This window comes from Sceloporus occidentalis, unplaced genomic scaffold, assembly GCF_023333645.1.
Source record: "Sceloporus occidentalis isolate IW3139 unplaced genomic scaffold, rSceOcc1.0.p SCAF_9, whole genome shotgun sequence".
Taxonomy (NCBI): domain Eukaryota; kingdom Metazoa; phylum Chordata; class Lepidosauria; order Squamata; family Phrynosomatidae; genus Sceloporus; species Sceloporus occidentalis.
In genome coordinates this window covers 41,942,548-41,956,887 of record NW_028316989.1, presented here as the reverse complement: position 1 = coordinate 41,956,887, position 14,340 = coordinate 41,942,548, and the positions used below count along the sequence as shown (strand labels likewise).

The window sequence follows — 14,340 nt, the reverse complement described above, 5'->3', positions numbered from 1 at the left end:
ATCATTTAAACAGCATACCTCCAAAGAGACCCAAAGCAGCTTTATTTTGGCAGTCTGTAACAGGCCAATAATGCTAGGAAAGGCAGAAGGCAGTAGAAAGAGAGGAAGACTGAATGCCAGATGGCTAGACTCAATTAGGGAGGCAGCAGGCCTAAATCTACAAGGCCTAAGCAAAGCAATGGAGGATACGTGGGCTTGGATATGTTTCACCCACAGGATCGCCCTGAGTCAAGAGCAGCTAACAACAGCGAACTTTAGCCATGAAGTTCTTTCCTTGCCTTGCCAACTTACAGTCTTTTAGTTGATTTCTTTTTCCTTTCTCTTTTCACATCAGAAGAGGAATTTAGAATGGACTTTAAATGGTGAGGGAAGATGCTGTCCACTCCCAAGTGGTGGTGGTTCCCAGGTGGGCTCCTTATGGATGTTGTAGTCAGAGAGGGTGCGGCCATCTTGCAGCAGCATGCTTGCAAAGATCAGTCTCTGCTAATCAGAATGAATGCCCTCAACTGCCCTTGAGCCAACATTGATTTATAGTGACCCTGTGAGTGAGACACCTCCAAGTCCCCCTATCCTTACCTGCTCTGTTCAGGGCTGTGGCCTCCTTGATTGAGTCCATCCATCTAATATGCAGTCTTTCTCTTTACTGCTCTCCAACTTTCCCAGGATTACTGTCTCTTCTAGTGAATCATGTCTTCTAATGGTGTGCCTGAAGTATGACAGCCTTAATTTAGTCATCTTGGCTACTAGTGAGAATGGACAAAACATAAACTTGTTCTCTTGATAGATCTTTCAATAACTTACAGCAGATTTGCCAAGACTTTTGAACCGTTTGACAGAAGCACAAAAAAAAAAAAAAGGCTAATAAAAGCGATGAAGAGAACCCAAATTAGCTGAATTATATTGATGAAATTTAAAACCAATACCAATGCTTGGGATAGAGTGGTTTTTTTTTTTGTGAAAGTGCTGTGAGATGTGATCATTTCTGATATTCAGAACAAATTATTTGGTTAAGAATTCTTTAATATTAAATCTCTGTCTTCTGCAGCAGGCTCTGATAAAAACCCAGTGAAAAGCAAGGCACATCCCACTATCCTAAATCTGACCTCTCCTATGGAGGAATCCTTTAAAGTTAATGACGCAAAGTGTCTCTTCCTTGCAACACCTTCTCTATCTGTTTCTAGGGGATGCACAGTCTGGGAATGTTAAGGGAGAAACAGAACCCATCTTCCTATTTAACTTCACATTCTATCCATTGATGGAGGAGACTTTTGCACTGAAAGTTGAATATCCACCTGACAACTTAGCAGATCTGCCATGGGACCAGCGCTGTGACATTTTCCTAAAGGATAAGTAAGTTGGTTGAATTGGGGGAAAATTGTAGCTGGCAAGCTGTTTTTCTTGTCTGATTGTAGCAGGGGAAAGAGTGAAAATATTTCTGGACAGATCACCACTCTTTGCCTTAATAGAGGGGTTCCTTCACTCGATAGCATCATCATGTTTATTTGTATATTGGTTTCCAGTATTTTCTCAAAGTGCCTCATAAAAGTAAGCAAGTCGTTCATATATAGATAGAACAAATATGTGGAATCATACTTATATCAACCATCTTTTATAATATTTTACCCACTTAACAGGTTAACAAAGACATTATTATCTGGCAAGTCACATGCTCTCAGCATTAGGGGAAAGCAATTGCAAACCTCCTATGAATGAATTTGTCCAAGAAAACCCCATGATCGGTTTGCCTTAGGTTGCCATAAGTCAGAAATTACTTGAAGGCTCACAATAACAAACAGTTTCCCCAAATACATGAAATACATAAATAAAAGATATCAAAGACATATCTATAGCCAACAAGCCTTTCACTAACTGGTCCAACTTATCAGAGTAGTGATAGCACATTGTATCAGCATATTACAGTTTAAGCCAATTAGTTTCAAAGTCTGTCAATACAGCATATTTGAAGGGCAGCAGATATCAGAATTGTGTTAATTTCAATTAATAGAAGAGCAGAATAAAAAACCTTCACTCACATTTGGGTGATTTTGGGCTATTTGTGCTCACTCTTAATCTGACCTGCTTTACAAGTTTGTTGTGATGATGCAGGAGGGAGAGGAGACCCTTGTACAGTGCCTTGAACTCTGCCTGGAATAAGGGCCAGATAAAAATGAACCTAATAATTATAAATAAATAATCCCTTTAACAAAATTTGGTGGAGTTCCTGCTTTAGCTTTAGGGAAAGAATAGCGATCTCTTCATCTGAACTCTTAATCCAGCCCCAGTTACAGGGCTCATGTAAAATACATATTGCATTTATCCTCATGTGTTCTTGGGAAGTGCAATTGTTTCATTGTGTCACCAGATGGCAATACAACATGAGTATGAACATACAGCTGATGATCACCATACAAGTTGCCTATTGTATTAAGGGGTGAACTGGACGGTGTTTTTTTAAAAGGATGGTGCTTAATGTTATTTCATTTATATATTTATTCCACTTACACTCTCAAAACATGGTACAAGAAAACCAGAATTAAAATAGTTAATTTAATTAAAATTAAAATCGTTGGGTTTACAGGGTGCTTAGCTCACTTATTATTATTATTATTATTATTATTATTATTAACCTTTATTTATGAAGCGCTGTAAATTTACACAGCGCTGTACATGCAATCTTTTTAGTTAGACGGTTCCCTGCCCTCGGGCTTACAATCTAAAAAGACATGACACAGAAGGAGAAGGGAGTGGTGGCGGGAAAGGGTAAGAGGTCCAGCAGTTCCTCTCTACCTCCGAGGCCTGGACCAAGGCAGATGGACTGGAGGGAGGGCTTGGCTTCAAAATGGAAGGTTAATCTTCATCCAGGGAAAATACATACTCTCAAGTAGGATAATACATATACAATACATAGCAATACAGGAAATGGTTCGATAAACAGGCAACAAAAGAACATCAGATAGTAAGCGACAATTATGCAATGCCTGGGAAGGCTTCACTTGCCTTCTTTCACTTTGCCACATCATCCCCTTTGTTCCCCTTCCACACAACAAGTTAGATTCTGGAAGAAGTGGTCTGGAGAGCAAGAGTAAGTGAACTTCCTGATGCTGAAGGCTGTATAAGAGCTTCAGGTTCCCCACCCCAGCTCCAGGGTCTCAGACAGAGGGCTTTCCTAGCCTTGCTGTCTAGGATCCTTCTCATGGGAGATGCCAGAGATATCCTGGGACCTTTTCTATCAGGGATGAGGAACATGGGGCCTTGGGATGTTGTTGAGCTATAGCTCCCATTAGCCTTGACCATTGGTTGTGCTAGATAATGCTAATGGGAGTTACAGTCCACCAGCAGTTATACATGTTCCCCACTCCTGTTTTGTGTGCAGAGCATAGCAAGAAGCATGCCTCAGTCAAGGAAGAAGTGAGCCAGGTAATGAAAACTGAAGACTCTTCCTGTCTGTCCCCAGGCTGAGATCAGTGGCAGGGGATGGAAATCAACCCTCATTGCATATTTCTTCTGACTGCTTCCGTGGCTGCTGTAAGAATGACAGAAATACTGTATGGGAAGCATGGTTGGAAAACTTGAAAGTGCCCTATAAATGCTGAGCATTATTTACAGTACCAGGAAGCCCCATCTAGAATAACTCTTTGCTAGCTAGCCATCTGGTGGTGAGTGAATGAGGCATGGCCAAGTGGGTTCCGTCAGGAGCCCAGGGAGCTAGAATCTCTTTCTTTGTCGCCTTGCCAGCTTGCAGCGGCTGTCCACAATTAGCCAACAGATGCCTGAGTGCTGGAGCCAGCTGCAGGAGTATGCAGCTGCCGTAACAAGAGGGAGTCCAGAAGAAGGGCCGGCACCGCAAGAGTCCAGGTGAGTTTGTCACTCCTGGAGATTGATTTTGCATTGCCATTGCCTTGACCAAGTCCACTCTTTTTTTATTCCCTGCCAATCACTGGCAAAGTCACCTAGACAGTTTCCCAAACCTCTTCTAAACAGCTCCCCACCTATCTGCCTTCTCATAAGAAGGAGTTCCCTATTCCTTTACCTGTACCCATGGCATGTTGGGCTTAGATAGGTGCATTGTCGTATTTTATGAAAGGGTGCTGAAATGTTCTCAACCTGACGAAGAAGGGAATGACCTAGAGCCAAGGAACATACATCCTGTTCCGCATATTCACCCCAAGGTTTGACACACTTGGCACATCCTTTCTCAAATTTCTTCAACCCTTCCAAAAACAAATTCTGATGTCTGGTCACTGAAAAAACAGCTCTGCTGCTGCTGCTGTCATCTCTGAATTATTCCAATATTTCCTTCCTTGCCAACTCTTTTAAAAGTTTGGAATCAGTCAAATGGAGCAAAATCTGATGAGTACCACAAAGCCTCCTCTTGATGTTAAACCCCTTCCTCTCTCTCCTTTCCAGAGTTTAAAATCTGCTGGACACTTTGTGGTGGGAAGGGAGAGAGAGCATGGGATTTAAAATCTGGTGGAGGATTTGTGGTGGGTTTGTTTTCCTTCTGGCATGGGGGAGATGGAGGTGGCCAATGGTGGTCTACACCAGTGGATGATGTCTGGAAACCTTAACATTCGACAGACCTTGCCTGCTTCCATTCACAAAAATCAATTCTGCCTCTTCATACCAATTGCTGTTCAGTCCTGTTCATCCTGCTTTCCCATTCTGATTCTTTTCCTAGGGTCGTTGAAGATCCATCGCCCAGTGGCTTAGGCTAGCAGAGGACCTCACAGTGAGTGCCTTTAATGTGGACAACATCTTTGCCATTCACTTGGGTGTTTCAAAAATCTGAGCATAGAGATGTTTGGTCTCATTTCTTTTTGGATCCATTCAGGTAGCATCTACTCCCTCCTAAGTCTTAACCAGCCTTCAAGGGAGGGAACAAGGTATGAACCTAATTGTTCCAAAGTGGGGCTGAACTATCATTATCTCTGGGGACTCAAAGGGTACACCTTGCAGTTTGTAACAGAGAAAGGCAAGGAGGAGTAGAGTAGAACAGAGAAGTCTGCACCTGCAATATGTGATACTACTGGACATAGAAGAAATGGCCTGGGTTTGTTTGTTTGTTTACTTCTTGTATGAGACAGCTTTTCAAGAGTGGTACCAGTGGTACCTTAGAAAATAAACCCTACTGTTATTGCACCAACCAAATAATAAATGTTTCCATTACATGTTTTATTAGCATTAGACCATGCCTCCAAAAATAAAAACCATGAAGAGCAAAAGAATGCTGTTTGTCCTGCTTTAGGTTTCAGCATTTTTGATGGTGCAGAGAGCATTTTTCTTTAAAAGGGCTGTAAATACTGTATTGATTTAAAAAACTGTATTGTTTATTGTTATTAAAGCCTTTCAGAGTGTATGTTCCTCAGTGTGTATGTTCTTAGTTTAATTCAGTTTTAATGTAGATTTAAGGATGTTTTATTGTAATTTTCTGAATTGTAATGTGTAAGCCACCTTGCGCCCCAGTCTTAGGGAGAAGGGAGGATATAAATAAAGTTAATAACAACAATAGTTAGCAGTATTTCTGGGTATAAATGAAGCATTCTCCAGTTGTCAAGAAGTTCTTCCTAATTAAAGCCCTCCTGGTCAGTATTTTCAGACTCTTAGCAAAAATGTTTTTGCCAACTGCTGTGAGGTGCAACCCATCCCTTGCCAAATGTCTTATCTTTCTGAAACTGCAGACCATGGTCCAAGAAGCCAAATCATTCCCAGCATCATCATCTGCGGAGCTAGTTGTTCACCTCTAATATTCCTTCCCCCCTTCAATGTGTCTCATTCCTCCAAATGCCAACCACTTGTGTTTGGGAACTGACCTCCTCCTCAGAGACATACTTTGCATGTTCCTCATTCATGACAGTCTGCTCCATTCTGTCCAAGAAAACCTCATGCACCCAAAAGGCTGAAGCACAGATATACGCATCTCAAATTGCTGTTCCTTCTTTTCCAACAGGGCAACGACCAACTTGCCCTTACTGACGTTGTCGCTACCCACATCTTCTGGCAAGAACACAAACATACCACAGCGGTTGCATGTGACTGCAGCAGCTCCCTCTCATTCCATATTCAGTAGTCTTTAAGTCGGTACTGAAACAGGACTCTGGGCCTCCTTCTAAAAACTCCTCTGTTGAAATCCTACACAAAGTGCCATTGGCCTTGGCTATTAACAAAGCTCCTGTTTAACTCTTACTGATATGACTGCATTCACCACTACACTTTTGAATTCAGAAACATGATCAGAAACTATGCTTTTCCTGCATGGCAGGGGGTTGGACTAGATGGCTTTTGTGGTCTTTTCCAACTCTACGATTCTATGATTCTAATGCCATTATGTGAATGACTACAGCTGAACTTTGGGGTCAAGCACTCCCTCTTTCCCCCCATTCCTCCTTCTTTCTCCCTGTCACTGATGATGGTTTGAGACAAATTGTATGTTGCCATTTGAAAACCAGAATTTGATCAAGATGAAATTGCAGACAATGGTTTGCCTCAAATCAGAGTTAGAGGAGCAGGTGGAAGCATGCTATTCCCAGGGTCCTCTCTGCTTGTTCTCTGTATATCTGAAACACCTAGCTAGTCTGGATTCAAATAAACTTGTACTGACTTCCCAATGCACCTTTGTCACTTGACTGAGGTTTCCTTACCTGAAGTTAATGGCTGGTGACTTTGTTTTTAACTTTGAGAAATGTTGCTCTTCAAGCAGAATTTTAACATCACGGTAGTAGCCCACCAGAGAGCACTCATGCACTACAGCTGATGTAGGGAAACTGATGTTTGTTGTTCCTGAGGTGCTTCTGATATCCATCCTATATTTTAATCCACATACATGAGTAAGCCAGGAGTTAATTCCCAAGATGTGGTATTTTAGTAGCTGTCCTTTAAAGCAATGTTGTACCAGATGGTTTGGCTTCTTCTCTAAAGTGTCAAAGTCAATATTTGGGGTGGGGGTGGGAATTATCCTTCAACCTGAAATATACATGAGCTCAGGCTCATAGATTTAGCAAACAATGGTTACAAACTGGCCTGGCTTTTGGCAATCCAGAGTCCAACTTCCACCAGCCAGGATCCTTTAGGCTCCCATGTATTAAATGTAGATTTAATTTGCAATACAGAAACCATGCAGTCTGATGCTGCTTTAACTGCCATGGCTCAATGCTATGGAATTCTGGGATTTGTTGTTTTGTGAGCTACATAGCCTCTGTCAGAAAGCTCTGGTACCACAACATATCATGTTACTGTGCTGTAGTCACCATATACTCTTTGCCAGACACAAACACAGCAGCACCCTGCAAAAGATGCAGACAGTGCAAGGCAGCAAAAGAGACCAAACCACTGCAAGCCTCAGAAATGCAAGAAGGTTTCTAATGGGATGCTAGTTCCTCTTTCCAAGACTGAGCATAATCATCCTACTAACCACAAAATACAAAGAGAAGGGCTTTTAAAAAACAACAACTATTGTTAATAGAGACCAGACCATTTGACGGAATAATAGAATCTGAATCCCAGTTCTGTGACTTGGCTTTTTGTACTCTTTTTATGCATCTCCATTTAAGCCACTTCTGGAACTCATTTCCCTACATAATATATTAGGTGGATCTCAGTTATTGTACTAATTGTATGCACACATGACTTTCTTGTTCATTCCAGCCCTTTGAAAAATCTGGTGTTTTCATTTGGTGAACCTATAATATTTAGTTGCTTTCTTGCACAGCCAGACAAATAAAGGAATTCTCTCCTCCTGCTCCCCCGGCCGGTTCTTTTGTCACAAGGCAATTGAACAAGCTAAAGTCATTCTAAATTGTGTTTCACCTCCCAAGAAGGTCACTTGGCAGTTATGAAGCACCAGCAAAAATGATTGATGAGATATGCAAAAAATACAGGCATTCCTGTAATTGCAAGTGAAAAGACGAGTGGAGCAGAATTTTAGTGTTCATGATTAGGAAACATGATGACATGATGGAAAACAGCATACTATTTAGGAAGGATTCCTGCTCCTCCCCTGTCAAAACCATATAATTGTCCTGTAACTAGAAAGAGTAGTTTTCTTGTATACAGAAACCCCACAGAGATGCATGTAAAAGCATACACAGACACAGAGAGAGAGAGAGCAGTGTGGTGCATTTTAGTTTCCAAAGGGATTCCCTAAACAACTGAAAAATTTGGAGGAGAAGAGTAGTGAGTATGGGAATCTGAATTTGGATTCATCCAGTCCAACCCTCTGCCATGCAGGAACACAATATCAAAGCGCCCCTGAAAGATGGCCATCCAGTTTAAAAACCTCCAAAGAAGGAGACCCCACCAGCCTCCGAGGAAGGAGTGTGTTCCACTGTTGAACAGCTCTTACTGTCAGGAAGTTCTTCCTAATGTTGAGGTGGAAACACTTTTCCTGTAGCTTGCATCCATTGTTCCGGGTCCTGTTCTCCAGAGCAGCAGAAAATAAGCTTGCTCCATCCTCAATATGATACCCAGTCAAATATTTAAACAGAGCTATTATATTACCTGTTAACCGTCTCTTCTCCGGGCTAAACATATCCAGCTCCCTAAGTCTCTCCTCATAAGGCATGGTTTCCAGACCCTTCAGAGTTTTAGTCGCCCTCCTTTGGACACGCTCCAGCTTCTCAATATCCTTTTTGAACTGTGCCCAGAACTGGGCATAATATTCCAGGTGAGGCCTGACCAAAACAGAATAGAGTGGAGATGAAGAGGAGCCATTATTGAGCACCCTTTGGGTTCGGCCAGTCAGCCAATTGCAAATCCAACCTAACAGTTACAGTGCCTAACCCACATTTTACTAGCTTGTTTGCAAGAATATCAAGGGGAACTTGTGGCATAGGTGGCAAACAGCTGCAGTCTACTTTTTCAATGTGGCAAGCCTGCTGGAGAGGGCACAGCAGATGATGTGCTGCCTATCTTCTTGCTGTATGCTCTGCATCTGTGGCAGAAGACACAGCAGGAGATGTACTGCCTTTCTCTCCTGGTGTACCTTCCCCACTTGGGAAGACTGCTGAAGAAGATACAGCAAAAGAACACAGTTCTTGCCAGTTGTTCTCCGTATGTGTGCTTCTCTGAAAAGGAACTGTCTTCGAATGTTAAGCCAAGGCATTCTAGCCCAAGCTCCCTTGAGATCAGTAGCTGTTGCAACTTCTGATCCTTCTGGAAAACACTTCTCCATTTCTCTAGCTTGGAAAAGGTAAGTTCTGATGTCTTTTGCTCTAACCCTCTTTAAAATTAGTTGTGGGTTGAGTAAAAGTGTAACCTTATGGCTTATTGTGCCCACTCGCTTTCCTGCCATTACCTGTCCCTTTAGTGCCACCTGGAGCAGATTTCTTCATCCAAAGGCATGGCAAAGATGGCCCTGAAACCAGACCTGTTTATATGCTGATGATCTTGCCCACCGCAGTTAACTTTGATCTGGGAAACTGTGGGTCCTCAAGCTGTTTTACACTTCAATGACCAGAAATCCCAACCCACAGAGCCAACTGTGGGAAATGTAGTCCAAAACATTTGGAGGTACTCAGGCACCCCACCCAGTTCCGACCCATATCTGAAACTCAGGTTGGCTGCTGTTGTGGTAAGGTGACCACAAACAGGAATGAAAAAGCAAACAACTTGGCAGCCGCAGTAACAAATACATGATGAAAGACCAAAACAAAACAACCCCTAGCCTTTCCTGCAAAATGCCTCCCTCACGTTTCCTGGTGGCGCTGTTTGAAGGCTGGAGGGTTTGTGACCCCCAAAGGACCAATCAGCCCTTGGACTTTTTCTCTTTCATGCAACCTTTATTTTCTTTTAAAAGAAGTCTATGCAAACTAATGGGGAAAAATACCGCATCCTCCATTGGCCGGGCAGAGTGACAAACGGATCCCATTATTTTCCTTGAAACTCCTGCCTCCCACTCCCAGGGCACACTTTCTCTGCATTCCTGAGCAAAATGGAATGGTTTTATTACTTGTGTTCCGCTTGAGTTCCAGGATCTCATCAGCTTCTGAAATGCTACCACACGGCCTCCTCGGGAACATAGATTAACCTGTCTAGTGCTTCAGGGGAAGTAATGAATACATTTCTTCTGGCAAACACAAGATTTTAAGGCCGCTTGGTGAAGAGCAGTCATTATACAATGTGGATGCTTGTTTTATTGGTGCAAAACCCAGACATCTTAGCGTTCAAAGGCCACTCCATATATTATGGAATACCACACCTGGATTTGCACCCACATTGAAATGTATAGTTGCACAACTGATATTCCTGTTTGAAGAAGAAAACAGGTTTATCTCATTTACACATTGTTTTTAAGGTGTGTTAAATATTATTTTAAGCTTTTATATACCTGTTTCCAGGTGCAGAGTTTTCCAGAAGGTTATGTTGAAATGTGCAGCGATATATCTTTCAGGACCATGTCTAGTTCTTTCACAGATGCTCCTCTGAGTCCTAGTCTTCTTCCAATTTTTTGACTGCAGTCTCCATTCTAATTAATGGTTGGTGCAAAGTATGGAAAATCTTGAATTATTTCAATCTCTTCATTGCAAACTTGGGACTAACATCATAACATATATATTTTTCTGCTGTATGATTTTTAACATCTTTGCCCAATGAAGAAGTCAACGGGGCTTCGAAAGCATCCCTGTTTTGTGGATTTTGGATGTTATTTGTACTTTGCTACATGGCCAACATGGCTACCCCAGATACGTTTAAAGCTATGTAAGTCATCCGTGGTCATTATTTTTGTAGTCAGTGAGGTATCTTTAAACCTGATGATCTTACCTACAGTACCTTCTTCATTGCTCCCCTTCAATGTTTTAGTCTTCTTCTATGATACTTTAGTTAATTCTAACATTAAACAATATTACCTGAAGAAGTAATAAGTGCAGCTTAGAAGGGGATAGATTTCTCTGCATCCAAGAGATCCCCTTGTATTCTATGCTAGACACTGCAAAGGAGTTAACCCAGGAACTGGGATCCAGTTCAGTAATAAGATAGAAAAAGGAAGGTTAAGAAGGTGTAAGGGAGGGAGGGAGAAAAACAAGATTGGGATTTTTGGTGGGTTGGATGAGACATGAGGCTTTCAAAAAATTAATGCAGGTATTTCTTTTTCTCCCAAGTTCAAAGTAGGGACTGGCAGGGGCATGGAGTTTCATCTTGGATAGCATTTTTCAAATTCATTTTGGTTAGGTAGGCATTTAACTTTAATTTAAATAGCAATCTACCTTAAACATAGTAATCAAATCCTCTCCTGTCTAACATAAATATAAAGTGAATTGAGTCCTAGTGATGGGGAAATGTAAGCTAATGAATGAATAACATGATTTCCTCCCCTCCAAAAGCTTGTTAATGAATAAATAAATGCATGAAATGGATTCTATGCACTTTCATATCTTTGGTAAAATATTTGGTGTAAATAGCCAAGTATATTTTAAGTCAGGAATAGGCTACTATGATCACGTAGACACTTTGGACCTCTAAAGTTCGTAGTTAGAATAGCCAATGGTTTTTTTAAAATTAAACTTTTGATGCTTACAATTAGAGAGTATGTTTCAGTCCAAATAATAACAATAATAATAATCTGCAAGGCCGCAGTTGTCCACCTTACTCCAGATCAAAACTAAACCGCAAAAATTAGGCAAGGCTACACCTCAATTATTTAAACCACTTAACCGTTGCATTTCAATATTCCTCTGGAAGCGAAACAATTGCCTATTAAAATTCATTTTTCAGTGAAAGGTCAAAACAACAAATTGAAACCAGCTGCAGACTGTAACTTCTAGCCCCGTTGTAATTCGTGTGTGATTGCACTATTACATTGCCACCGAACGAATGTGTCTTCTTGGGTTTTGCTTTGTGTGTTGGAGCAACTATTCACAACTCCGTTATTAAAAGAGCTTAAAAACAAGAACAGCCAACTAAACAAACAAACAAATCCCCCAAACCTTGTTTATTATTAAAATATCTTTTTAAAAGTCAAGATGACAAAGTTTATTAATGAGAAAGAATACCCAAGCTAGGAAAGGCTGCAGCAGTTTGCTTTTGCCAACATTCTTCCTTCCTTTGCTTCCTACACCGGTGATATAATTGAGTCCATATAGTTGAGCTAGGAGAAGGAGCGAGAAACTGGGACATTTTAAATACAACAACAACAACAACAACAACAATAATAACAGCTGAGAAAGTGGGGCAATAGAGGATTAATTGGGACTTAGACAACTGGAACGTATGTGTTGAAATTCATCTTATCTTCCTACATGCAGATACACACGCTTACTATCTCGAGTGGGAGCAAAAGTCTCCGTTTTGCTTTCTCCTGCATAGAAAGTTTTCCATCACTCATATTAAGATTCTCTTTAAATCTCATATTATTTCCTTTTAATCTATGAAGATGCTTCAAAATAGGTTTTTAAAACCCCCAAACAAAATTTCCAGCTATCAGCGTTAGCCAAATTTTCGCCAACCCTTCTCTGTAACTATCAGCTAATCCTAACAAATAGGGCATCTCTTCTCATTGAGGTGCATATGTGTCAGTGCTTGCTTGTATTAGTTATTATTAGTCTCCTTGACAGTTAGCTAAGGGGCCGATCATAATGAGGCCCTGTATTTCAAAGTTTGCAACTACGCCACGGCTACTAGCATTCGCTTTTATTCATCATTTGTTACATTTAACTTCCTTTGTCCTTCCATTGGCATTTTCCACTAGGGTTGAAATATATGTATTTCTCATTTTCCTCCCCTCCTCTGCAAAATCTCACTTTTGTAGATGGTGCTTTGTAAACATTACCAATTATTGCTCTTAACATGCAGGTTTATATACTTTGGCAGATACTTCACCAATTCTTTTTTAACCACACATTTACAATGTGGGGGTAGGAGAGAAGAAAATCAGGACAGAATATAAGAATTACAGTGATGTAGATGGATTGACTGTTGATTCGATGGTGAAAATTCAATTAGTCCAAGATGTCTTTAGTTATATTTGCAAGGTGGGTGGGTGGGACGGCTGCCAAATGGAGTATTTTGTGAAGGCATATGTGTGTAAATTGGATTCATGCGCAGAATGGAAGCAATAAATCATGGTGCCAAATTCTTGTCTGCAATAGCTTTCGTCTAACAAGGGAAACTTTATCCAAATGCAGAATAACTTACAGTGCAATTCTGTTCGTGTTTACTCAGAAATAAGCCCTGTTGAATGTCATGGGATTTAGGCTCAGGTATGTGTATATAAGACTGCAGCCTTCATGAGATATCCTCATGTTTTCCCGATAAGGCTGTTCCTTTTAACAAAAGGAAACATGAACACAAGGAGAGCCTGCTGAGTCAAACTGAAGATTCATTTAGTCCAGTACTCTGATCTCCATAATCAATGAACCTATAGCAAAAACGGCTCTTTATTTAGTGAGTACCCAAAAGGTACTCACAGTGCTTAACAATGCTAACAGTGACATTAGATAACCTCTGTCAGGAATGCTTTAGCTATACGTTTTCTGCAACATGGGTGTCGTGTGTGTGTTTAGATTAGGTAGCCCTCCAAGTCCTTTCCAACGCTACACTTCTGCAAATCTGTGATTATGAGATGAGATGTAACCACTGCTCTTCTATTTCTCTGCAGAAGATCCATTGCGGAGTCCTGCCAGGAGAGAGCCTACCTTCAGCTGCTTGAAAGTGGTCAGGATTGAAGAGTGAGCGTGAGGGAAATGGGAAATGTCTCAGCAGTCCTGAAAAGGCTGGCAATGAAATTTCTTCCCAGAGGAGAAAGTGACACTGCCGTGAAAATTACACCTGATGCATCGGATCGCCAGGGACTTTCATGCTCACAAAATCTGTTCGTTGTGACTATGGTTAACCCGTTCCACGTATCTACAAGAAGAGGAAGAGCACCATTTGCTTAAAAACAGTGAATGCTAGGATGTTACCTTTTCTTCTGGGGTCTTTTAAAATTGTGTTTTAATTTTATTCATTTATGTTTTAATAGTATTTGTACGGTTTTATTGTAAGGAGTCCAATTCATGGGAAGGCAAGAGGGACATAAAGCGAATGACTAAATACGTAGGATGGATAAATCTGCCAGTTTTGGTTTCTCTCACATTTCTACAATTTAAAACTCTTTCCAAAAGCTGGCAAGAAAGTGCTATTTTCACCTGTCCCTATTACCACTTGCCCTGGAGTTTGTAGGAAAGCTTCCACTTGATGTAATGATGACACCAGCCTAAATGCAATTTAAACTATTTAACGGTGGGGTGAAAATACGTCAATGGCTATTACTCACGACATGTGAAGAGCTGAAACAAAGGCTGAGATTCTATGTGGGGGTTGTATTGTGTAAATATTCATATGTGGAGTTATGTGTTAATGGTGCTAGAC

General features: G+C 41.0%; 1 long non-coding RNA gene across 2 annotated transcripts; it reads left to right on the top strand.

The window, feature by feature from the left end:
- Window positions 1–1,193: 1,193 nt before the first annotated feature.
- On the top strand, window positions 1,194–13,773 carry LOC149307397 (uncharacterized). 2 transcript variants are annotated; one of them, XR_016282377.1, is made up of 4 exons: window positions 1,194–1,350; window positions 3,736–3,855; window positions 4,679–4,729; window positions 13,589–13,773. It is a non-coding gene; the product is annotated as an uncharacterized LOC149307397 (long non-coding RNA). The 2 variants fall into 2 exon arrangements; XR_016282376.1 differs by lacking the exon at window positions 13,589–13,773 and having other exon boundaries at window positions 4,679–5,283.
- The last annotated feature ends 567 nt before the right edge of the window (window positions 13,774–14,340 follow it).